Source organism: Electrophorus electricus, chromosome 1 (genome assembly GCF_041902795.1).
Source record: "Electrophorus electricus isolate QZ-2024a chromosome 1, ASM4190279v1, whole genome shotgun sequence".
Classification (NCBI taxonomy): domain Eukaryota; kingdom Metazoa; phylum Chordata; class Actinopteri; order Gymnotiformes; family Gymnotidae; genus Electrophorus; species Electrophorus electricus.
The window spans coordinates 11,269,051-11,294,542 of NC_137497.1; the positions used below are offsets into that span (position 1 = coordinate 11,269,051).

The following is a 25,492-nucleotide window of genomic DNA, read 5'->3' on the forward strand; positions in this document are numbered from 1 at the left end:
CTATTGTTTGTTTGTGTTTACAACTTTTCTACATCTACAGGCATAATATTGTTGGGGGCATACCGGACTGCCCTGAGAGAGACAGAGAAGCTGCCTTTCTCCCAGGCGGCTGCTTGTGTGTACATTTACACGGCGTCCTGAGACTCGCATTCACTGGAAGGATGCGTCGGGAACCGCGCCCCTTGGGAGGGGGTTCTCTAACAGAACGTTCGCCTCTCGCAAGTCACATGGTTTGGCCCGCCACGTGCAGCGAGTGGATCTTTGTTTGTATCCACGCCTGCACACACCTGCACCTTGTTTGTCTTTGTGTATTTAAACCTGCATCAGTGTGTGCAGTGTTGTTGGTCATCGTTGATGTAGCATGTTGTTCGTGAGTTAATATCTAAATGTAACATTCGTAACCGTGTTTGTCTAGCTTGTGTTAATGTTAAAAATTGTTAGTGTTAAGTGTCTCTATGTTCACTGTTTGTGTTATATGGGAATGCCACTATAGTCTTTATGTTCTATGTAAATAAATGTTTGTCCACGTCGAGAGTCTGTGCATCCTGCGCCACACCCTTCGGCACTCGCGTTACACTGAGAGGACACAGAATCTCTATACTCCCTTATGTTTTATGTTATTAATATGTCTAATTCAATGTTAAAAACCTCTATTCCCTATAATCACTTTTTATTACCTCAGTATATACATAGGTTGTGTATATACACAATACGAACACAGTATATATACGTATATACACAAACACAAGGTATATATACACAATTACAAATGAGAAAAACATGTGAGAACAATGAAGTAAGGCAGAGAATACCAGACAAGGGGCGACAGAACGACAAGGGGCGACAAGGTCATAGGGACTATAAGGCACAGAGCTCATTGGGGGCAGGTGGAGATTATCTAACTGTTACCAGTGGTCATTCTCTGTGGCCAGTCCAGGGCCCCTCCAGAACCATTTCGCACCCACCATGGCCCTTTCGGCGGCATGCAATCTCATCTGCACCCTCTCCAGTGTTCCCGGACCCACGGTTCACCCAGAACACAGAATCTGCCAACATTCCGGTCCCAGGTGATCTCTGTGACCTCTCCGGGAAGGAGACGAGACTATGGGATAGAGGGTCAGGTTGTTTCGCATGTTAAGGAGCCATGTGAAGTTGCGCATGCATGTCAAGTAGCCATGTGTTTCATGTTGTTAGACTGTTTTTTTTTTTTTTTAATCTTTTTAATCATGATCAGGATTGCATGCAAAAATTCAGACATTCAACAGAATGTCAATTTTATTGTCTTCATATTGTTTTTCCACATTTAAAAAATATATATCCCATTATTATATATATATATATATATTGTTAAAAGTGGATGTTCATTCAACAATAAGATTAATAATAATAATAATAATAATAATGCTGACTTAATTGAATGTTAATTGAATTAATTTAACAAGTCATTTATACACAGGAAACTGAACTTTGAATAGTACTTGTTTATTGTTCATCAAATAAATAATATCAAAATAAGTGCATTTTTCGTAAGAATGTGTCTAATTACCAACAAGTTATTCACTTTAATAAAGTGGTTTAAAATCGGTGCCCATTCACTTTGTGAAGTACAAAGCAGAATAAGTCAGTGCTCATTCACTTTGTGACGTATAATATAATATTGAAGTGCTCATTCACAACACACAGAATGAATAATGAAAATTGGAATAAATATAAAACTATGTACAACTATTTACAAAGGGGTGAGTGGGGTGGTCAGCAGATCACTGACCCTGTCCAACATCTCCTCAGTCTTCCCCGCTGCTGCCATGAAGAAGTGCACCCCACGAAACCTGCTGTGGCCAAACTGTTTGGTCTTGGCTTTGCAGGCCTGGTGTTCGTGCTTGCGCCGCTTCGGGGGGGACGGCCTGTCCATGGGCAGTGGCAGCAGAGGCGTCTGCCTTTTTCTTCCAACACCACGCTCTGGAGTACTTCGGGCCCGGCCAGTGCGGCAGGGGCGATGGTGGCAGAAGCCGCATCTCCTTCCGGACCAGAGCTCCTCGAGGTATCACCAGGAGGAAGAGGAGGCTGGCCTCGGACACGCTGAGAAGCCTGCCCAGACACATCCTGCTGGATGTTAAAGTCAAAAGCAGGGTGCCCGTGAGTCAGACGCTCCGGGAGCTTACTCAGCGCGGGAGGGAGAGGTTTCAGGGCCAACATGGGAGTGTTGGACTGGCCAACGCTCAGGTGCAGAACATCCTGTTCCTGCTTTTTGTTCCTTGCATTGTACCCGTAACGAAAAATGCAGCCCAGCCTATTAGTGCACAGCCTTTATAGTCCACAGTGCTAATAAGGTCAATATAAAACCCGGTAAACTCAGCAGTGGGTCAGTGTCTGCTGATTCAACTCAAAAAGTTGAATACGGGTCTGGGCCATGAGGCCGGGGCTGCTGAGGACTACGTCCTAGATGACACTGTAGTCCCTCCTCATGACAACAACCCACCTGTTCACCCTGACCCCGACGATGGTCTGACTGGCCAGGTAAAGTGGACAAAGCGCCAGGCACGCGGCCTGGACAAGGTGGCTGACGCTGGGCCACTGAGCAGTCCAATTCTGTCCAAAAGGTAACGAGAGGAAGAGACATCGTGCGCACGCACGTCTGTGGAGACAAAATACGACATGCGCACGCATAAATCTTTGACAGGCTACTTAGTTGAATCCCTAGTCGATACCCAAACTGTAGAAAGAAGAACACACACATCAGTGCCACATATAGAATAGTACCGACACGGTCGCGGTTTGCTTAGTGAACACTTACAATGAACGCGGTACACCGCTGCACGTCTGCAATACATACAGTACAGACAATACCGCAATACAGACAATACAGCAATACGGTTGATCTCGAGTTGTAAAGCACCACTTCGGACGCGCATGCAAGCTAACTGGGTGCATTTAATCAGCCATGTTAATGTCATCTAGCCAGACAGTCAGACACTCTGTATTTTCCACATAAATGACCGAGACGAGCGACCGATTTAGCGAGCGAGCTCGGTCGGTCGGTTGTGCCTGCTAATTTCGCCCATTAAATCTCACTTTTACATTCATGACGTACGTATACGGGGAATAAAAGCCAGGTAAAGAACCAGAGCGTAAAACCTACCGAAAACGGATCGAAGAGCTAAACTTCAGACAACAGGAGAAACCGGCTGTGCTGATCTCCACTGTAATCCGGAGACAGTCAGCTGGTGTTCGGCACCTTTTCCAGTCGCGCTAGTTTACTAGCTAGTTGGCTAACGTACGACAGCTTTCTTTCAGAGTAATCTAACAAAGCGGATGTGTTCAGATTCCACTCATACTGAATAAAATGTACTAAAGGTCATAAAGACGGTGAACTGCCATGGCGTTGTTCAAGCATAACCCACTAATGTTAGTGTTCAAGAAAGCTACTGAAAACACATCTGCTAATGTTGATTTCTAGCTAACGCTAGTTTAGCTGCACTGTAGCTACAGTACAGTACAGCATTGACCTGTTCCAGCCTCTCCATCTGTATTTCTCTCCAGTGTCTTGGCTGTTTTGTTTTGTTTTTTGATGATTTTTGCCCTGGTTTTCTCTCTGAACTGTGAACTCTCTTCTTCTTTGTGTACTGTGAGGACGAGTGTCAGGTGCTGTGCTGATCTCCACTGTCATCCGACTCCAAACACACCTGTACCGGCGTCTCCTCATTAGAGGCGCAGACCTGAATGAACTCCAACCTCCACGAACGCTCCACCTTTACTGTTGATGGTTTATATGAAATTCACAAAGAGCTGTTTGTCCAGAAAATATGAATGTGTCTGCTGATTATAAGCATACACAATATAAAAAAAAATATATGTATTATTCATTGTATTGTTAAGTTTAAAAGCTCGATGATAATCTGGAATGCCATAAATTCCAGTATAACAAATGTAAAGGGGAGGCATCCGGTTTTAAAAATTGAGGAAGTTGATGGAGGGCAAGAAATCAAAAAGAAAACATTTAAAATTAATAAAGTGGCTGCAAAATAAGAAAGTACTACAAAGAAAGATTAAATGCGATCTTTGTCACCACAAAATGAAGCTATACAACAGTGACTGATGGGACTGCTATGAATGGTAGGCTGACGAGTTTACTTAGATGTTTTACTGTAACTTTATCTTAAATTAAACTATCTAGCGAACGTAGACTTTATAAAATAACGTCGTCCCTTAAAGAATGCAGAGATTAATTGCAAGCATTTTTCATTGTGATTTTGGCACAATCTTACATCGAATAGTAATTTAACAGTGTGTTAAATAGACAGAACATGTAACGTTGGGTCTAGACTGTTAGACTCTCTGTACTGATCGCTATCCTGGTACATATCAATGTTATCATACAGGAGGTGTCAACGTGCTGTGCTCAGGGGCAGGCAGACGAGAAGATCAGTCAGACACAACTCTGTGTTTAGTGTTCTGAAGTGTCTCTCTTCAAATGGATGACATCTGTACAGGAGGGAGCAGCTAACACACGCAGGCTTATATGTCTTAGTTTATACAACAAGTGTGCACTGAGTGGCCATTTGAACTGTAATCAAACAGCTTTGTGTTCAGCACATCTAGATACTTTCTGTAGTGTAAAATTATTTTACACTCATAAATACATGTATAACAAGCAGGTTAATTGGTTTTATTCAAATCAAGTAAATTGTTTGATTAAAAAAAGCAAAATAACCAGAACAGTTCACATGAAGAAATTAACTTAACGAATAAACTTCACAATTTTACTGAGTACATTCAATATCTAAGTAAGGAAGTGTTAAATACAGTTATTAAATTATTTAATAAATTTAGCACTATTATGTCCCTTCAGGTTTTCTCAAGTTTCTTGTCAAAAATGTCTAAGAAAGTGAGAGAGGCTTGTGTGGTGGTGATGGAAGAACTCAGAAGAAGGAAAGGAGGATGCAGACAGTTCACTGTCATAGATGAGAGTAACTTCAGGCATAGAAGAAATGCAGGTGCATCTTTTATGTGGGTATAGAATTTTGTATAGTCTTAATAATGTATAATGGACATACAAGTCTTCATGCTTCATACCTTTAATTCTTTCATCTTGTTAATAGTTCTTAATTAATGTAATAATGCTTTACTTTTTATGTTACACGGTATGGAAGAGGACGGATGGCCGGGCGTTGTGGAGGAGGCAGTGGCTCTCTGGGATGCTGGGTGAAAATGCTGTCCACACTAAACAAAGACAGCCAGTTCTTCACCTAGTTCAGAGAAGGTCCAGAAGGGAACTAGTGCCACTTCATTCAGCATGTAAGGAGGCGATCCACAATCCTCAGTGGTGAGTGATGTGTCTACCAGTAGGCTCTGTCTCAGCTTGGCTATAGACATTACACAGTTAACCACAGTATATCATACATGGATGCTCCTACAGGGGCTCACACGCAGAATATAAGGAGGGCCTGGAGAACATACAAGGAAACTGTTTGGAGGTTTAGAAGCAACTGGACAGAGGAGCTGTTAAAGGATCACTGGACAGTAATAGAAATGTATGAACGTCTAGCAAAAAAACACAATAATGGCCCTCTAGGACGATTCATTCATGATCTTGGAAAACTCCATGAATGAGAACTCCTACTATGCATATTTATTAACAAGCACATTAGTCTGAAGACATCAAGTCTTTTTTTTAATGTGTGTTTTATAAATTATTACCAAGTCATTTATACATTTCTTAACAGACAACTTAAAATAAGTTTATTTGAAAGTGTGTTGTTTATAAATGGCCTACAGACATTTATAGATATTCGTGTATATTAAATAGTTTTCACCTTAGCGGCTGTAAAATGCTACAGATAATTTCTATATGACAAGTAATTTAGAAACTACAGCTGCTGTTTGTTACTGTTTAACAAATAATTTGTATGACTAAACTTTTTAATTATTTTAACAGGTTCACAAAGACTCTTAGGAGCCAGGATTAGTAAAGCTGTCATTTTAATAATATATTAACTAATGGTACATATCCTCTGAATTCCTGAATTGGTCACCATTAATTCTGAAATTGTTACCTACATATTTACATTAACATTTAAGGTGTTTAGCAGACTCTCTTATCCAGAGTGACTGTTGTGCATAACACAATAGCATATTTCATAAATGCAATTAAAACTTTTTTATTTTTTAATAAGTTTTAATAAGTGCAAAACTAATGTTCAGGTAAGTGCATCTTCAGTGGGCGTATTAAGACAGTGAGGGACTCTGGTGTTCAGACAACAAGAGAAACTTCACCACCTGCAGGGCTACAACAAGGAGTCTTGATGCTTGTCTTCCAGGCCTCTTAAAGGATGGAGGTTAAGCAGGTTGCACCTGAAGTTCAATGAGTTCTAGGTACAGGTTGGGTTTCACCATTGTAAGGCTCGTGACATGACAGCAACTGGTTATGGCTACAGCAAAGTTTTACACGAGTGGACAGAGTTACCAGGGCATTTTTATATCTTATAAAGTGTAGGCAAGAAAACCTGTAGACTGTGAATATTACAGCAGGACATGTACAGTCCCAAGATGCCTCAAAGACATGTAGACTGTGAATATTACAGCAGGACATGTCCTCAAAGACAATGCCCACACAGAGGGTTTATTGTAAAACATGTTAAAAGAAGGCAAGAGGTAAGGAAACATCTCTTGTTATTCTAGGAAAAACGACCTGCCACCTAAAGCCCCTGGAGCCCCAACTCCAAACCCTACACACAGTAACCTAACAACATTCTGAACATTTACTTTAACTAAATGCAGTTCCATTGTTCCTGCACGTATGCAATGGCACAATTCATTATCTAATAAAGAATAGCACTTAAAAACCCAATTAAGCATAACATCTGACTTCCTGATCTGTTCATGATCAGATAATTATGAAGTGAGAGCTTAGATACATCTTATAAATGATTACTAATATATTAATTCATGATGAATAACACTAACTCATTAGTTCATTATGAATTACAAGCATATAAATGCTCTATAAACTATCGTTATTATAAAGTGTGAGCCTTAAATGCTTCATGCCCTCTCCATTCCCTCTTCTCTGACCTGTCTCCCAGATGGAGGGACGAACTAACACTCTTGCTTTCTTCAAACATAGACTGGACTCATTTATTTGTGGAGTATTTTAAGATTATTTGTTTGTACATTATTTAAAGAGTACTTATTTGTGGAGTATTTAAGAATATTTATTTATGGACTATTTTAAGAGCATTTATTTGTAGAGTATTTTAATCCTGCACATATGGAAATATCATTGCAATGGTCCACTAGTAAAGACACACGGATACACTCCTAGTGGATACAGAAAAAAAGGTATTTATTGGCTCTCAGTAGTCCAGTGCAAACAAAAAGCCATATCCAATAAAAAACAAACAAAAATATTCAAAAAAAGGAAAATGCAGTATTTACAAGTATTTACAAGTTCAAGGGGAAAAAATCCAGCAATCCTAAATTCTCCAACATCAATCAACTTCAAAACACAACTCTAGTGAATTTTCCCTTAGAAACATATATAAGGAAACATCACCACAGGAAATTATGTGACATCACTTCCTTTCTTTGGGAAGGAAAATTCCCCATAAAAGTCCCCTTCAACACAGGCTACAGTTTCTTTTCACTCTAAAACAACATGGAAGCTTCTCCACAAAAGTAATCACAGGTAAGTTAATTTTTCTCTTTATCTACTTTGTTTTACCTACTTAGTTAAAATAAACAAACTTTCCTGGCAAGATAAACATTAAACTTAAACTCCAGAAACAAAATTATAAGAACAATATTTAATCTCAAATATTTACAGTACCTTTCTCTAATGAGTGTGGGGAATCATACGTGACATCCCTCCGCCCAACACAAAACAACCCATGTTGAGTTTCATGATAAAGTCCTCAGGAACGGCTGTGGAAAAAACTGTACTGATACATTGGTCTGGACTCAACTCATGTATCACTCATTCAGGAATCTGAAATTGGCCTTGTGCTCTGCTCTAGCACTTGGCCTACCAAATTATAATCTGACCTTCCACCTTTACGTTTCTGAAAACAGCTCCACAGCCATGGGTGTCCTGGCCCAGGAGCATGGTGGCAGTTATCGCCCTGTGGCCTACCTTTCCAAACCTTTTGATTCGGTCGTTCAAGGCATGCCGGCCTGCTTACACGCCGTGGCTGCCTCTGCCCTGCTGGTCACTGACGTAGAGAAATTGGCACTGTCTCATCCAATGGTTCTTCACACTTCACATCAAGTTATTACTATTCTGAATAACATTCAAACACAGCACATGACAGCACAGCAACGTTCAGGCCTTGAGGCCATCCTCTGTGCCACTCGGAACTTAACCATTAAATCACACATGACCCTGTGCTCACCTGCTAGTCTGTTACAATCATTTTTGACATCGCTAAATCATTCTGCTGACTCTGTGCCCCATGACTGCATGGAGGTTATCCATGACTCCTCTAGCATGCGTTCTGAACTTTCTAGCACGCTGCTGGAAGGCGGCTATCACATTTTTGTAGATGGCTCATGTTTTAAACCGTCTGACTCTGAAATTGTCTGAGGTTATTCTGTCTGATTTCTGCGTAACCTCATTTGGGAGGCTCACTCTCTCCTTTACAGGTCTTCTCAAGCAGCTGAACTAATGGCATTGACCAGGGCCTGCCATCTATTCCAGGATCAGTTTGTCACCATATACACTGATTCCTGTTATGCGTTTGGGGTTGTTCATGACTTGGGTAAGATTTGGCACTCCAGGAGGTTCCGCAGCTCAGACGGTAAACTCATATCTAATCCAGGACTAGTCTCTGCACGTTTGTCTGCATGTACACTACCAGCTCGGCTAGCTATTGCAAAGGTCAAGGGTCATGACACAACCTCTGAATCTGACCACAAGGTGGTCAGCAGTGTTGTGAGATCAGAATGATGCCCAGTGCCACCACCAAATTGTCACCATTTGAGGTAATTTATGGTAGACTATTTACAACCCCATGTGCCAGAGGTAACCCAGGTGTTTCTTTTTGAGGTAACATGGACGTGATCCTAGTTGACTACACCAAAATGTTGATTGAGAAATTGAACAGTCCTCAGGCACCCATCACAACGTTTCTGCTACACATTTGACTCCTGCAGATTAGATGACAAACAGTTGCAGATATTCTTTTTAGCATTATTACCTCAAAGTTTGAGAGTGGCGGGAGTGTAGCTCAGTGCTAGAGTGCATACTTTGCATGTCAGAGGTCCTTGGTTCCATACTCAGCACCTCCAGCCTAGTTGACTGATCTTTAGAACAACTGCATGTGCTTTAGAATTTAGATATATCCCCTCTAGAAGGGGTTCATTTTGGAAGCATATACAGCTGTGCTTTAAGCTGATGCTATCGATAGTGCATGATCAGCTTCCAATGACAGTTACTCATGAGTCAGAAGGCTGTCAATATTTTAGTAACTTCCAACCCTTTCAAGGCTTTTCTACTGTCAGACTTAAGGTGCAAACTCATGCATTGTTAAAGACCAGTTCATGACTTGCTTCTAAGGCATGATGGCCAAGTGGCAAGGTGTTAGTTTTGTAAACCAAAGCCCACAGTTTCAATCCCTGTTTTTGCCTTTCAGAAGATTGTATTCATCTGAGAGCTTCAACTTTGTTCATGGAAGCCAGACAAAGATGTGCTGAGGGTAAACATGTTTCTCCAAATCTCAGGCTCTTTTCTTTCTTGTCTTCCCCTCATGCTCTCTCCTTAGGGAAATAGTTCAGGGACACATACTCTTGTGTCATAAGTATCTGGCGAAAAGCCTTTATACAACATCCACCACCCTCCTAGCTCACCGCATGCAGTAAAACACACACCACTTTGAGCCGCTCTCCTCCAGTCGTATATCCTTCTTTGTTTATTTGTCGTGAATGCCACCATAGCTTCAACGACTGGTGCAGTTGATCCAGTTTGGGTTAAAGATGATGGGTGTATCACATGAGCTTCATAAACCAGATGTTTCGACTCAAACAAACTGCACCTTGTTTAGTCCATTAATAAAACAAGATGTGGTCTTGACTGCATGGGCCTTAAAGTCTTGCCATGGTCCTCGTTTGAGAACGGAGGTCCATACAGAGATCCATAATAGCTGATGCTTTGTGGATAATTCCTGCCAGACTACTGGCTAGTGGAGTTGATGACAGATCTCACACTGGAGCTCTGCATTTGGGACAGAGACAGTCAGGGCAGTCTGCAATGTATCATTACAGTACACTGGAAAATAGAGAGCTTAGATCAGTGTAGGGGTGAATAGAGGGCTTAGATCAGTGTAGGGGTGAATAGAGGGCTTAGATCAATGTATAGAGGGGTGAATAGAGGGCTTAGATCAGTGTATAGAGGGGTGAATAGAGGGCTTAGATCAGTGTATAGAGGGGTGAATAGAGGGCTTAGATCAGTGTATAGAGGGGTGAATAGAGGGCTTAGATCAGTGTATAGAGGGGTGAATAGAGGGCTTAGATCAGTGTAGGGGTGAATAGAGGGCTTAGATCAGTGTACTGGTGAATAGAGCGCTTAGATCAGTGTACTGGTGAATAGACGGCTTAGATCAGTGTAGGGGTGAATAGAGGGCTTAGATCAGTGTAGGGGTGAATAGAGGCCTTAGATCAGTGTACTGTGTGACACTCGTCTGTCCTCTGTAACAGCTGACCCTGATGCTTGGATTGGCTGGAATGGCCAAGTACTCTCTCAGTCAGCCAGGTGGGGTGGAAGGGCAGGGGGCAGGGCAGGGGCCAGAGGCCACAAGGTACAGGTGGAGAACAGGAGGTGCAGGTGGTGGAGGGCAGTGTTACCGAAGGCCAGCATGCAAGAATGAGAGTGAGAGAATGTGACATTGAGAGAGACAGATAGAGAGAGAGAATGTGAGAGTGTGTGTGTGTGTGTGTGTGTGTGTGTGTGTGTGTGTGTGTGTGTGAGCGGGAGGGAGAGAGAGTGAGAGAAAAAACACAAACACACACACACCTGATAGTTAGGCAGATAGACATGACAGAAGAGTGAAAGGTTCATTCAGCCAATGCGAATGTTCTGCGTTCAATACTTAATTAAATCTATTTATTAACAATTTACTATTTGCCATACAGTAGACAGCTCTGCCTTGAGATCTGAAGTAAATTTATTTTTTATTTAATATAGAATGTAACGTGAAAAATAAATTCTGGTTTTAAAAAATTTCTCTTTTCTACCACTGTCAGTGTTACAACACTACCACCTGTTAGTAGATCGACTCTGGTTTTGTAGATTAATTCCTTTGTCACTTTATCAGATGCCTAAATGACAGAAAAAATACATATACCCTCTGACAGCAGGTGAGAGTAAACAAGCAATGTTAACACAAACAACTCCACCAACAAACAAATATGTACAAGACAAGCCTTATAGGAGCAAAGAAACACAGAGGACCAAGGAGTGGAACTGATCGAGATGAAAATACATTTTTCAGGATTCGCTAAATTGCAGCTGTACCTAGAACAGCTTTATTGTTTTAGGATGGTTTGCACAGTTGCACATAAACACACATAGACACCAACACAGAAACACATATATACACACACACACACATATACACGTAAGCACACACAAACAAACCCACATACGCATGCACACACTATAACGTTCCATACCTGAGTGTGTCCAGTCTACAGTGGAGATCCTCCAGTCTAGCAGAGAGCAGCTTCACTCCTGACTCTCCTGGGTGGTTGTACATCAGGTCCAGTTCTTTCAGGTGAGGGGGGTTTGACCTCAGAGCTGAAGCCAGAGAAGAACAGCCTTCCTCTGTGACCAAACAACCAGACAGTCTGCAGAAAGGAGGGAAACAGGTAGAGAGACATAAAGTGAGATGCATTTCCAGACCAGCCTGCATGGGGCAGCTAGAGAGGCTGGTAACTGTAGTGGGAGGTTCCTACACTCTCATCTCCAAGATGGCGTCCTCCATGGCAGATGGCTTTGTTCATTCTTCTCCAGATCGTTGCTGTCTGTTTATTTTATCTCTTATTTTTATTCAGCCCTTCAGAACTCTAGTGCACTATTAACCTACATCAGAAGAACCCTAAAGCTGGACTTACACTGTGATTTCAGTGGTCTTATAAGACTGTTACATGTCAGACTGTATGAGATGATGCCAGTAAAATCTTGGCAGAATTCTACATCTGGCTGTGATAACAGGAGTAATAACACTGTCACATTTCTGGACCTGTGAATCAGAGAAAGCTGTTTAATGACATTTTTAATATAGAGACAGGACCAGTGACAATGCAGAGATAAAGTCTAAGAATCCAAAGCGATGCATACTTATATATGTGTGGGTATGTTTTAATATGCCATTAAAACAGGTATAAACAACAGTCCTTTAATCTAGGAGTCTTTTCTTTAGCAAGAAGGTGATTCCTGCTCTATTAGTAGAGAAATTGAATTCTAGCACAAAGATGTGGCCAAATTATTATTCCCAGTGAATTTCACTAGAAAGCTCATCTTATTTTTAGATACAAGAAGAATATTTATTGACTATAACAAATCTCTCCTGAGTAACTCCAGTTTATAGTGTGAACTCTTCAGTCCAGCAGAGAGCTGCTCCACTCCTGAATTGTTCAGGTCATTGTTACTTAGGTCCAGTTCCCTCAGGAGGGAGTTTGGCAGTTGCAAAGCTGATGCCAAATTTTCACAAGTGTTTTCCCCCAAGATTACAGGTAGCTATACTGCACGTAGACACAACAGACATTACAATATACCCTACAGTAGATACAACAAATATTTCAATATACTCTACAGCAGATACAACAGACATAACAATATAGTCTACAGTAGATACAACAAATATTATAATGTAGCCTATAGTAGATACAACAGACATTACAATATACTCTACAGTAGATACAACAGACATTACAATATACCCTAGAGTAGATACAACAGATATCACAACATACTCCATAGTATATAGTATAGTGGAATTGTTTTGTCATTATGGGAAATTTCTGAGAAATAGATATCCAAAATCAGCATATTGTAAATGAGTACATGAATTCACCTAAATGTATTATGATTTTAATAGGGGTTTATGAAAAAATAATACAGTGAAATTTGTCCAAACTTACTGTGCTGATAGCCAAGGTACACTACACCAAGGTCATTATGGAAAATTGCTGAGAAATAGATATCCAAATTCAGTTTAAGTTTCAAGTTTCAAGTTTGGTTTATTCGTCACATATATAGTCATACACAGTATAACTCGCAGTGAAATGGTGGAGAGTGCTCTGTCCAAACTGAGGAAAAGAAAACAGGGGTGTATAGAGAACTATAGATATTCTCTATATGTGAAATATATATATATATGCAAGATAAATATATATATTTTATGTATGTACAAAATATATTAATGTATGTACAATATATGTATATTATGATTATATACACAATGTACAATGTATATGGTTGTGTATATATGTACACAATCTACAGAATGTACAGATCCATTTCGTATATAATAACATATCTACAGTTGTTGTGTAACAAGGTAATTGAATATAAATATATATATATATATATATATATATATATATATATATATATATATATATATATATATATATATACATATATATATACATACATACATACATACATACATACATACATACATATACATAGATATATATACAGTTATATATATAAAGTTATGTTACATGGTGGTGGTGGTCCTCACAGTTTATCAGTTTCCCTGATTCAGGGCCCGAATGGCCTGTGGGAAGAAGCTCCTCTTCAGCCTCTCTGTCTTGGTCTTCAGGGAGTGAAAGCGCCTCTCTGACCTCAACAGAGAGGAGTCTATTGTTGGGATGGGTGGGGTCCTTCACAATTCTCCTGGCCTTGGTCTGGCACCGCTTGTAGTAGATGGTCTGCAGGTCAGGAAGTTCCGTGTGAGTGATGCGTTCTGCTGAACGCACTACCCTTTGGAGTGCTTATCTGTCCTGCTTGGTGTTATTCCCAAACCAGACTGTGATGTTCCCCGTGAGGATGCTCTCGATAGTGCAGGTGTAGATGTTCCGTAGTACTTTGGAGGGCAGTCTGAAGTCTCTTAGGCATCTGAGGTGGTAAAGACGCTGACGAGCCTTCTTTGCCAGGGAGTTGGTATGGCGGGACCAGGACAGGTCCTGCGAGATGTGAACTCCAAGGTACCTGAAACTATCTACTCTCTCCACCGTGGTTCCACTGATCCTCACAGGTTGGTAGTGCCGCTCCTGCTTCTTGCTGCAATCCACGATCAGCTCCTTTGTCTTACTGACGTTTAGGAGGAGATTATTTTCCTGGCACCAGTTTTCCAGGTGTTTAATCTCCTACAGGTAGGCCCTCTCATTGTTGTCCGAGATCAGACCCATGACAACGGTGTCGTTAGCAAACTTGACAATGATGGTGGAGCTGGAAGTGGCTGTGCAGTCGTAGGTGTACAGTGAGTAGAGCAGGGGGCTTAGGACACAACCCTGAGGAGCTCCAGTGCTGAGGGTGGATGAGGCGCAGTTGCCCACCCATACTGATTGTGTTCTGTCTGTTAGGAAGTTGGAGATCCAGTCGCACAGGGATGTATACAGTCCTAGATCCCCCAACTTAGTAGTGAGTAGGGAGGGGATGATAGTGTTAAATGCTGAACTGTAGTCGACAAATAGCATTTTAACATAATTTCCCCTCCCTTCGTCCAGGTGAGTCAGTGTAGTGTGGAGCAGATGTACAATTGCATCATCAGTGGAGCGGTTGTGGCGGTATGTAAACTGCAGTGGGTCCATGGAGGCTGGCAGTGAAGATGTGATGAAGTGCTTTGAAAAGCTAGTCAGAGACTTCATCATGACTGATGTGAGGGCGACAGGGCGGTAGTCATTGAGGTCGGAGGGTCGAGGTTTCTTCGGGATGGGACGATGGTGGACCGCTTGAAGCTGGACGGGACGATACCGAGCGTCAGGGAGAGATTGAAGATGTCGGTGAATACCGGGGCTAGCTGATCTGGGCAGGCTTTGAGGACCCTCCCACAGATACCATCTGGTCCCATTGCCTTCCTGGTATTCACCCTTTTAAACACTCTCCTCACGTCACTCTCCGTGATGATGAGAGGGCGATGTTCTATGGTGGGCCCCGCGCATGTGCCATTTGCTGTGCCGATAGTGCCATTTGGACCAGCGCTGTTAGCATTAGTGCTGTTAGCACTAGCGGCGTTAGCATTGGCGCTGTTAGCATTGGCGCTGTTAGATGTAGCCTCGAAGCGAGCGAAGAATGTATTCAGCTCGTTAGCCAGAGACTCATCCGCACTCATCAGTCCGGAGGGTGGGCTCCTGTTGTCCGTGATCGTCTGTAGTCCCTGCCACAGGGATCTAGAGCCACTCTGCTGGAACTGTGTCTCTAGTTTCTTCCCGTAGTGCCGCTTCGCCTCCCTCACCAGCCTCCGTATGCTGCAGACTTGTACTCGTCCATGTTCCCGCTGATGATCCCTGCATTATAGGCAGCAGTGCGAGGTTTCAGAGCCTTGCGGATGGTTCTGTCCACCTAGGGCTTCTGGTTGGAAAACTTCTTGATGGTGATTCTTGGGATCGTGTCGTCAACCAGTTTCCCAATAAACCCCACTACTGCCTCCGTAAACTCGCTGACATCATCAGTGCTGCGCCGGAACATGTCCCAGTCTGCGACATCCAGAGCGTCCTGCAGAGCGGCCACCGATTGGTCTGTCCAGCGCGCGACCTCCCTTTGAACCGGAGCTTCCCGTTTCAGCCTTTGTTTATATTTTGGTATGAGGAAGATGGCGGCGTGGTCCGACTTACCAAATGGGGGATGAGCTAGTGCCTTGTAACTGTCCTTGTATGGGGTGTAGCAGTGGTCTAGTGTCCTATTTCCCCTGGTGGGGAAGGTTACGTGCTGGTAAAGGTTGGGCACTGCACGCTTAAGGTTAGCGCTTTTGAAATCCCCAACCACAATAAGTGCAGCGTCCCGGTGCTGTGTCTGAAACTGTGTGAGAGCCTCATTAAGTTCACACAGTGCAGTGTCCATGTTAGCCTGAGGTGGGATGTACACGGTGTTCATGATGACCGAAGTGAACTCCCGGGGAAGGTAGAAAGGACGAAGCTTGAGGGCGAGCAGCTCCAGGTTGGGTGAGCAGGAGCGGGTGAGAGTAACAACATTGGCATTGTTACACCAGCTGTTGTTTACCATCACACACACTCCGCCGCCTCTCGACTTCCCCGAATCTGCCGACCTGTCCATGTGGTGAACCGAGAAGAACTCAGCCGGCTGGATAGCGTGGTTTGGTACCACTGGGTTCAGCCACGACTCGGTGAAGCAGAGGAGATTGCAGTCCCGAATGTCCCTCTGGAACTTTATCCTGGCCCAGAGGTCATCGAGCTTGTTATCCAGAGACTGGACGTTGGCTAGCAGAATGCTAGGTAAGGGAGCTCGGTGTGCCCGAGCCCTCAGCCTGTTCCTGACGCCGGCTCGCTTCCCTCGAGGCCTTTTCCTCGCGCCGCGTCTTTTGTTTTCCCTCAGGATCTCCGTCGGCCATCTTGGGTCCGGGGTTACAGACGGTTTGAGGTGAGTGCTATGTAGATTAAGAGAAATAAGGGCGTCTCTGCTGTATGATACGCGCCGTGGTGTGTAGAGAAGGGCTGCGGAGAAATCAGGGGTAGCGGGAAGAGCAAAAAAAGTGCCAGGTGTGGACGGAGCAGTCATGACGGCAGCTGACCTCACCGGCGCCATCTTGGAACTTTATACAAAATTAGTGCATTATTTCGCCTAAAGGTAGTTTGACTTTAATATGGATTTATGAAGACATTGTACGGTGAAATGTGTCCAAACTTACTGTGCTAATAGTCAAGGGCTCCTACTCACATGTGGTAGTGGAACTGTTTTTACATTATGTTAAAATTCAGAAAAATATGTAATCATACTTTCTCTGAATTAAATGGGCATGTAAGCATCATTACAAATACAAAGACTTCAATATAGATTTATTAAAAACTGGTGCAGTAGAATCTTTTCAAACTTGATCTGGTGATATCCAAGGGCCACCACTCAATTGGCAGTGGAATATTTCAGCCCTGGAGTTCCCCTGCCCTGCACATTTGCCACATTTCACTAGTGATTGCCCCCGTTTCAGCTGGCAGTCAAGATCTAGAATAAACCTCTGAGAAGCATGATGTAGAAAAAGCAGTTTCCACAATGCTTATTAAGCTGTGTAAATATATTACCAATTGTGTTTAATCTAATTATGCAATTAAACTAGTTCAATCAAGTAAACTGTATTTTGTACTTTTAAATGTAGTAAACGGGCATGTCCATCAAATCTCTTAAAAATACTTACGTTTGTTTCTTTTATCTTGGGGAGCGTTCGAATGCGGTGAGCAGCGAAATACCGTAAAATCGCGAATATAGGCGCATCAGATATTAAAAGCGTGGATGACTTGACCGTGGTTGTAACCTAGTGACCACTGGTAACCTAGTAACCACCTGTAACCTAATAAGCACGTTTGAATGTGTTTAAACTGATGTAGGGGACCTGACTGATTAATACACACCTGTACTTCATGAACACCAGATGTTATAAATCACATCCCCATCAAATCTCCCGTCACCCTCAACCTCCTGTGCTCAACTACGTGAAGCTCCAACCGCATTTCTCCAAAAGACTTTAGCTTGATTGTCGCAACGACAACACTTCCAATCTTGTGTATTGACGGTTTGGTCAAATTGTTGAGATTGCTAGCTGGTTAAATATCTGTACTGAACAGTAAACACACTAAACAAATCAACAGTTAGATTTTCTTTGCTAACATTAGCTAGTTAGCTTTTATCCATGAATGACGATCAGAGATTCAGTGAAAAACTGAATAAATAAGATTTCAAACAGTAGTCATATTGGTCCTGATCTAAACAGTGTGAGCTCTGGTTTACTGGCTGGCAAATAATTTTAGCACAAAATGTCCAGTTGAGGTCTGCAGAACATATTTATTGGAGGGACAGATGGGACCAGTGAACACCTTGGGGTGACACACTAAAATGATCTTACAGCACAGAGGAATTTCAGGGTACACAAGTTAATACAGTGGTAAAACCACTATTATAGTGTATAATAAACTACATACTGTTTAATTCCTTATCAGATTATGACATTCACATGAGGTCAGTCAGGGAATCATTAATTAACCCATAAGATTACAATTTGAATGAATCATCACCAATAAATCAAGGGTGTGGGTTACATAAACATAAATATTATTTCCTGAGAAAGGTTTCATTTCTGTCCAGCACTTAATATTTTATATCACTTACAAGTATCTTCAGTTCTTTGATTCATCCCCTCAAAAAAGGTTGTATTTCAAGATTCCAAAAATTCTACATGTGATTATAATTCTATGTGTGGTTATATTTCTACATTTGGTTATAATTCTACATGTAGTTATATTTCTCTGTGTGGTTATAATTCTCTGTGTATCTGAATTATGTAGCATCAAATGATGAATTATGGGTGCAGAAATATCTGATCTAAAGTTCTGATGTAATTACAAAACACCACATATGCTATGCACCACACACACACACACACACACACACACACACACACACACACACACACTTCACTCCTTCTCTCCTACTAATCTCATGATTACTGATTACTGTGTCTTGTTTTGTCTTTGTCTTTCTTTCTCTCTTGTAATTAAGTCCACAAGTACACTCGTCCAGTGCTGAACATTGTTCCGCACTACAGGTGACCAAAAATGCAGCTTGTGGACAAAATACCAAAGCGCCTAGTTGAAGCAGCATTGTAATAAATACACCTGTACACGTGGACAAGGACTCATTGGTGTCTCCTCTTTACAATGTTATATTTCTCTTCTAGACTTGAATATCTGCCCATGCATCACAAATGTAACTTTGTCTCCACAGTGTGGTCACTTAATGAAATGCAGTGAGGTTTCAACAGAAAACTATATTTAGAAATATTTAAAGAAGAGAGCTTTATAATATAATATAAAAGTGTAAATTTCCTTGCATTGCCTTGCCTGGCAATGTTTGTTTAAATACTGTACTATAAGGAAGTTGACACTGACCTTTTTAAAATGGCTCTTTATTTACATTCAAAAATAGTCACAGAAACTCACCTGAGAATCTCCAGTTTACAGTGTGAACTCTTCAGTCCAGCACAGAGCTGCTCTACTCCTGAATTCTGCAGATCATTATTATTCATCTCCAGCTCTCTGTGAGTTTTCTGTTTGTAGAACTGATGTGAGGGATTTGCAAGACTCTTCAGTGAGACCACAGCCAGATAGTCTGTAAATGAGTAAATACAGTAAATAATGTAGTTCAGTCAGAGGATGAGGAATTAAAAGATCTGAACTGCTAATAAAAATTTAAAGAAGAGCTTGAAAGGTCTGGAACACACTGATACATTTTCAGCCTTTTAATTTTACAAACACAGCAACATTTCAACACTATTGTGTCTTCATCAAAGACAAAGTGGACAAAGACATGACAAATAACATTCATTAGAAACCTAAGACAGGTGACCAAATAATGGATGGTTGGTTCATAAGTCAGTGAATGGCAGTTACCATAATCAGAGTCCAAATATCAAAATATCCCACCCCCAACACCATAACAGAACAACATAGATCTCATTCAGGGTTTCACAAATACAAATACACTAATATACAAACAGAAAATATTGTTGGAAGACACGCAGAGTAGTGATTATGGAGGAATAATCACTGTAGTATTTATTATGGAGAAATAAACACTGCAGTAGTGACTGGAGCAATGAACATTGCAGTATTGATTATAGAGGAATGACCCTTGCAGTAGTGAATATTAGTGTATGAACACTGCAGTAGTAATGATGGTGGGATGAACACTGCAGTATTGATTATGGAGGAATGGACAGAATGCAGAGAGCAGAATCTTTTACTAGTGTTTACATTCCTTTGCTCACACTGAGTCACTGATCATGAAACATTCTCCTCTGCCTTTGCTTTTCCCAGTGAGGTCCTGAGTTCTGTCTGTGTGGTGCACCGAGAATCCTGGAGGCTTAATAGCTGAGTCAGGATCCCCATCAGTCAGTCAGGTGTGTGTGAGGCAGACCCCATCAGTCAGTCAGGTGTGAGAGGCAGACCCCATCAGTCAGTTAAGTGTGTGTGAGGCAACTCTCTCATGTCTGCTGTTGACATGAAATGTGTCCCTGGAGTTTGTCCTTCATGGACTGTATGTGTGCAGTAAAATACTGGGGAGAAGAGGATGGTTCACATGTTTCAGTTGGATCAGAACTGACTCACTTCTCCTGCACTGCTTGTGTGAGGACTCAAGGACATCTGACTTTTTGTACAAAAGAACTGATACGGTCAGTTTCACTACTGTGCTTACATGCATTTGAGTAGAGCCAAATACTAACACTTTCTGAAATTCAAGAAAAAACTTTCAACTGTTAACTCAAATTACGCTGACGATATGATTTGTAAAGAAAAGCATTGTATTAAACTTGAGAGAAATACAAAAAAACAATCATTTTCACTAGTGGTCTGAGATATTGTTGCCACTGTATGTGAGCAACAGCAGTAACCTGTTACAGTTTTACGTGAGTGACAGTAGTAACAGCATTAGCTTCTGGGAGACTCACTGCATGTTACACTGATCGCACAGAGCTGTGAACGTCACTGCATGTTACACTGATCGCACAGAGCTGTGAACGTCACTGCATGCTACACTGATCGCACAGAGCTGTGAACGTCACTGCATGCTACACTGATCGCACAGAGCTGTGAACGTCACTGCATGCTACACTGATCATTTTACATTTATGGCATTTAGCTGACGCTTTTATCCAAAGCATCTTACAAGTCTGACTGAGTACAACTTGAGCAACTGAGGGTTAAGGGCCTTGCTCAAGGGCCTAGCAGTGGCGGGGCTTGAACCAGCAACCTTCTAATTAAAAGTCAAGTACACACAGAGCTGAAGGTGTATTACTGGAATCAGTTGCTGTTAATGATGTTAGTTTATTAGTTTACGCCTAAAAGTTATTTACAACTAAATTATGACAAATTGCTTTGGTAAAATATTTAAACAATGAAAATGTTTCAGATGAAGTCATATTAAGACCTACACCTTTACATAGTGTTTCAGATGTAGTCATATTAACACCTACACCTTTAAAATGTGCCCAATCATCATCATCTGCTCTAAAGAAAACCTGTGATAAAGTTTGAAAACTGCCATCAGTGTGAAATATATATAGTGTGTGTGTTTGTGTGTACACATTGGTCATGCTCATCCTTGTACACTTTTCTCTGTATTGGTCAGTATTGATTGAACTGTAATGTTGGTCAGAAAGCTGAACTGAACCCTTTTGTATGTTACACTGTGTGGTGTGTGTGCATGCATGCGTGTGTGTGTGTGTGCGTGTGCGCATGTACACACTGATAGTTCGTACTTGAACACTTCTGTATGTTACACTGCAGCACATTTTCTCTGCTTGTATAACTAAGAGTGTGAACTATAAACAAACACTGTTGGCCACTGTTTTAAATGTAGGACCATTCTCAATACACAGGCACACAACTACCCATGACATCAAATATCATTTAACCATCATTAATACATTTAGACTAATGAATCACTGGACAGTGTTACTACATTCTAATGTTCCACAACTTTATGGAGCCTTCAATCACCTACATGTGCTTTAATGTAGGATCTCTCTATCCTTCTCTCTCTAATGTTCTCTCTCACTTTCCGTTTCATTTTTCATAGAAGACCTTTTGAGTCAAGCACATGCAGTGCTACACCCACTGTTCATCTCTAAATGAAAATACTCACATGGCTTTTCTGGATGCTTTGACCACTGGCAGTAGTCTCAGTAGACAGTCCTCTGATGAGTCATATTTCCTCAGGTCAAACTCATCCAGGTCCTCTTCTGAGTTCAGCAACACAAACACCAGAGCTGACCACTGAGCAGGAGACAGTCTGGCTCTATGACGGTTAGCTCCTCTGTTCAGGTATGTTTGAACTTCCTGCACTAGAGAATGATCATTCAGTTCATTCAGACAGTGGAACAGATTGATGGATTTCTCTGTAGAGGGATTCTCACTGATTTTCTCCTTGATGTACTTGACTGTTTCCTCTTTGCTGGGAGAGCTGTTTCCTGTCTGTGTCAGTAGGCCTTGCAAAAGAGTCTGATTGGACTCCAGTGAGAGACCCAGAAGGAAGCGGAGGAAAAGGTCCAGGTGTCCATTTTGACTCTGTAAGGCCTTGTCCACTGCACTGTTGAGGAAGACAGATATTGGGGTTTTGAAAATACTGAAAAATCCAGCGTGTTTCTGTTGCAGCAAATTGGTGTTGGTGGAGATGAAGGAAATAAACACATATAAAGCAGCCAGAAACTCCTGAACACTCAGATGAACAAAGCTGAACGCCTTCCCCAGCTGTAGCTCAAACTCCTCTCTGAAGATCTGAGTGCACATTCCTGAATATACTGTCATTTCTCTGACATCAATGCCACTGTTTCTCAGGTCTTCCTCATAGAAGATCAGGTTGCCTTTTTCTAGCTGTTGGAAAGCCAGTTTTCCCAGTGCCAAAACATGTTTTTTCATGTGATTTGTGTGAGTCCTTTTTTGTCCTTTCATACTTCCTCCATACTTTTGGTCCTTGTGTCTGAGCTGAAAGATCAGGAAGTGTGTGAACATCTGAGTCAGGGTCTTGGGGATCTCTCCACTCTCTGCTTCACCCAACATTCTCTCTAAAACAGTGGCTGCAATCCAACAAAAGACTGGAATGTGGCACATGATGTAGAGGCTTTTTGACGACTTCATGTGTGTGATGATTCTGTTGGCCAGGCCCTGATCACTGATTCTCTTCTTGAAATACTCCTCTTTCTGTGGTTCACTGAACCCTCTTACCTCTGTTACCTGGTCAACACACTCAGGAGGGATCTGATTGGCTGCTGCTGGTCGAGAGGTTATCCAAAGGAGAGCAAAGGGAAGCAGATTCCCCTTGATGAGGTTTGTCAGCAGCACATCCACTGAGGTCGACTGTTACATCCCACGATCTCTCATTGTTCTGGAAAGCTAGAGGAAGTCTACACTCATCCAGACCATCAAAGATGAACAGAATTTTGTAGTTTGTATAATGTTTAGGTTTTAATTCACATGTTTCTGGAAAAAAGTGATGAAGAAGCTCCACCAGACTGAACTTTTTCTCCTTCAGCAAATTCAGCTCCCTAAAAGGAAGTGGGAATCTGAAGAGAACATCCTGATTTACATTTCCTTCAGACCAGTCCAGTATGAACTTCTGCACAGAGACTGTTTTGCCAATTCCAGCCACTCCTTTAGTCAGCACAGTTCTGATGGCTTTGTCTTGTCCTGGTAAGGGTCTAAAGATGTCACTGCATTTGATGGGTGTCTCCTGTGTTGCTGGTCTCCTGGACGATGTCTCAATCTGTCTCACCTCATGCTCATTATTGACCTCTCCGCTCCCTCCCTCTGTGATGTAGAGCTCTGTGTAGATCTCATTCAGAAGTGCTGTGGTTCCCTGCTGTGAGATTCCTTCATGAATCTTCTGACATTTGTCCCTCAGTTTGGATTTGAGCTTTCTGTGGCAAGCAGGGGCCAGTTCTGATAAAAGAGGAAGACAACAGAACACATTCTAATCTTTTTTAGATTCAGGTTCATTCATAAAAGACTCATTACAGGAGTTACAGGAAAAGAGATGCACAGATCGTTATAAATAGATTCCTGTTCATTCCTGCTAGATTGGGGATGAAACTTCCAGTAGTAAATCTTAGTCAATTCAAGGACTGAAAACCTTAAATTTCAAGCTTGACAGACATTGTATTATACATTATTTTGTTGATAATATTTACTGGTTATCAATAAAACCGAATGGTCAGTAGTTAGAAACCAGCTGAGGTTCCACCACACACACTGGTAACTATCACCTGACTGAGGAGATCTACAACGCAGACTGGACGGGGTGTAGAAAACAACCTGTGATCTGTGAGATAGGACCTGTGTTCCAATCTCAGTTACAAAGAATAAAGTGACACTTTCTTTTAAGTGATGCTTTTAACATTAAATAAACGCTCAAAAGACCCCCAGTAACACATCAGTGATGTAACAGAAGTGAAGCATCTGAAGACATTCAGTAGATTAATTAATTCAGTAGTGTTTTAATTAACTCTTTAAATAAAATCTGTTTATAATCTGATGAATTCAGTAGCTTTTCACTTTATTTGGAGTATCAAAGCTCATATCTGCAGATGTGAACTTGAGAACATATAACAGGAATAATACATACTCAACAAGATGTTATAGACATGCGGTTGACAGCTGGATTTTAACTGGATTTCGGATAGGGTTTGAGTCAGGATTAGGGCCAGGGTGAGTTAGGATTAGGTTTTGGGTTGAGTTTATGGTTAGATGGGCTGGTTTGAGGTCTGATCACTGGTGTCTGACCACTTGAACTATTCCGCTTGTGAGTAAACTTGATGGTGATTGTATCCAAACTTTCATATGATTCATTCATGAACATATACTCTGATACTCTGATACTTGGGGGGGGGGGGGGGTGTATATGGACATAGAAAAAAAAAAGATCAACATCTGCCAGTGATTTGTGGTCAAATCTCATTAGTCAAATTAAATCTCAGCCCTAAAGAATAACAATGTATCCTCAAAACAGCATTCTGCAAACACATGATACATAGTCCAGCAGTTAATGTACTGTACCAACAATCAGAAGGTTGTCAGTTCACGCCCCACCACTACAAAGTTGCCAGTGTTAGGCCCCTGAGCAAGACCATTAGCTCTCAATTGCTTGAATTGTACTCAATTTTTTTTTTCTTCAATAAAAGCACCTGCTAAATGTGATAATGTCATGACCCAGAACTCTTACTGGTCAGTAGTGTGTTAGCGAGGTCTGTCCGGTTCATCTTCCTCAGGACGTGCAGTGTGATCTTCAGTGCCCCCTCTCTGACACTGCTCTGATCCTCCTCATCCTCCACCTGTCTCTCAGTGCATGCTGGGTAATCTGAGCTCAGTAGATTCTTAAATCTCTTCAGCTCATTCTTCACCAGAGAGATGATTTTGTCCTCCAGCTCCTGAATAAACAGTATCAGTAAAATTAGTGTTATATACAGATCTTTTTAACACAGGATGATCCATTAAACATGAGAGGGCTGAACTGAGGGGGATTGGGTGGTCATGTGGACAATATGGTTTATAAAAGAACATAAGCATCACATTAACTGGGCTGTATCTTAAAGTTTAAATATTAGTTAATTTTATAAAGTTATAATAGTTTGTGAAGTTTGAGTTTTGTTCATTATCAGTTAAATTACAAAAAAGCCATTAAAGTAAAGCATGAACCAGTAAACCACAGAGTCTCATCATGATCTGTGATCTAAACACACTCTAATGATAAAGACCCTTCCCTCCTCTCACACAC

General features: G+C 41.6%; 1 pseudogene across 1 annotated transcript in view; it reads right to left on the minus strand.

Moving 5' to 3' along the window:
- Nucleotides 1-1,529: 1,529 nt before the first annotated feature.
- LOC118241427 (NLR family CARD domain-containing protein 3-like) overlaps nt 1,530-25,492 on the minus strand; it is a 29,398-nt pseudogene continuing 5,435 nt past the window's right edge. Inside the window, exons 4-8 of the transcript XR_014122878.1 lie at nt 24,941-25,145; nt 21,869-23,661; nt 19,165-19,333; nt 11,662-11,835; nt 1,530-2,635 (exon numbers count right to left, since the gene is read on the minus strand). The product of XR_014122878.1 is annotated as an NLR family CARD domain-containing protein 3-like (transcript). The remainder of the gene's footprint in view (nt 2,636-11,661; nt 11,836-19,164; nt 19,334-21,868; nt 23,662-24,940; nt 25,146-25,492) is intronic.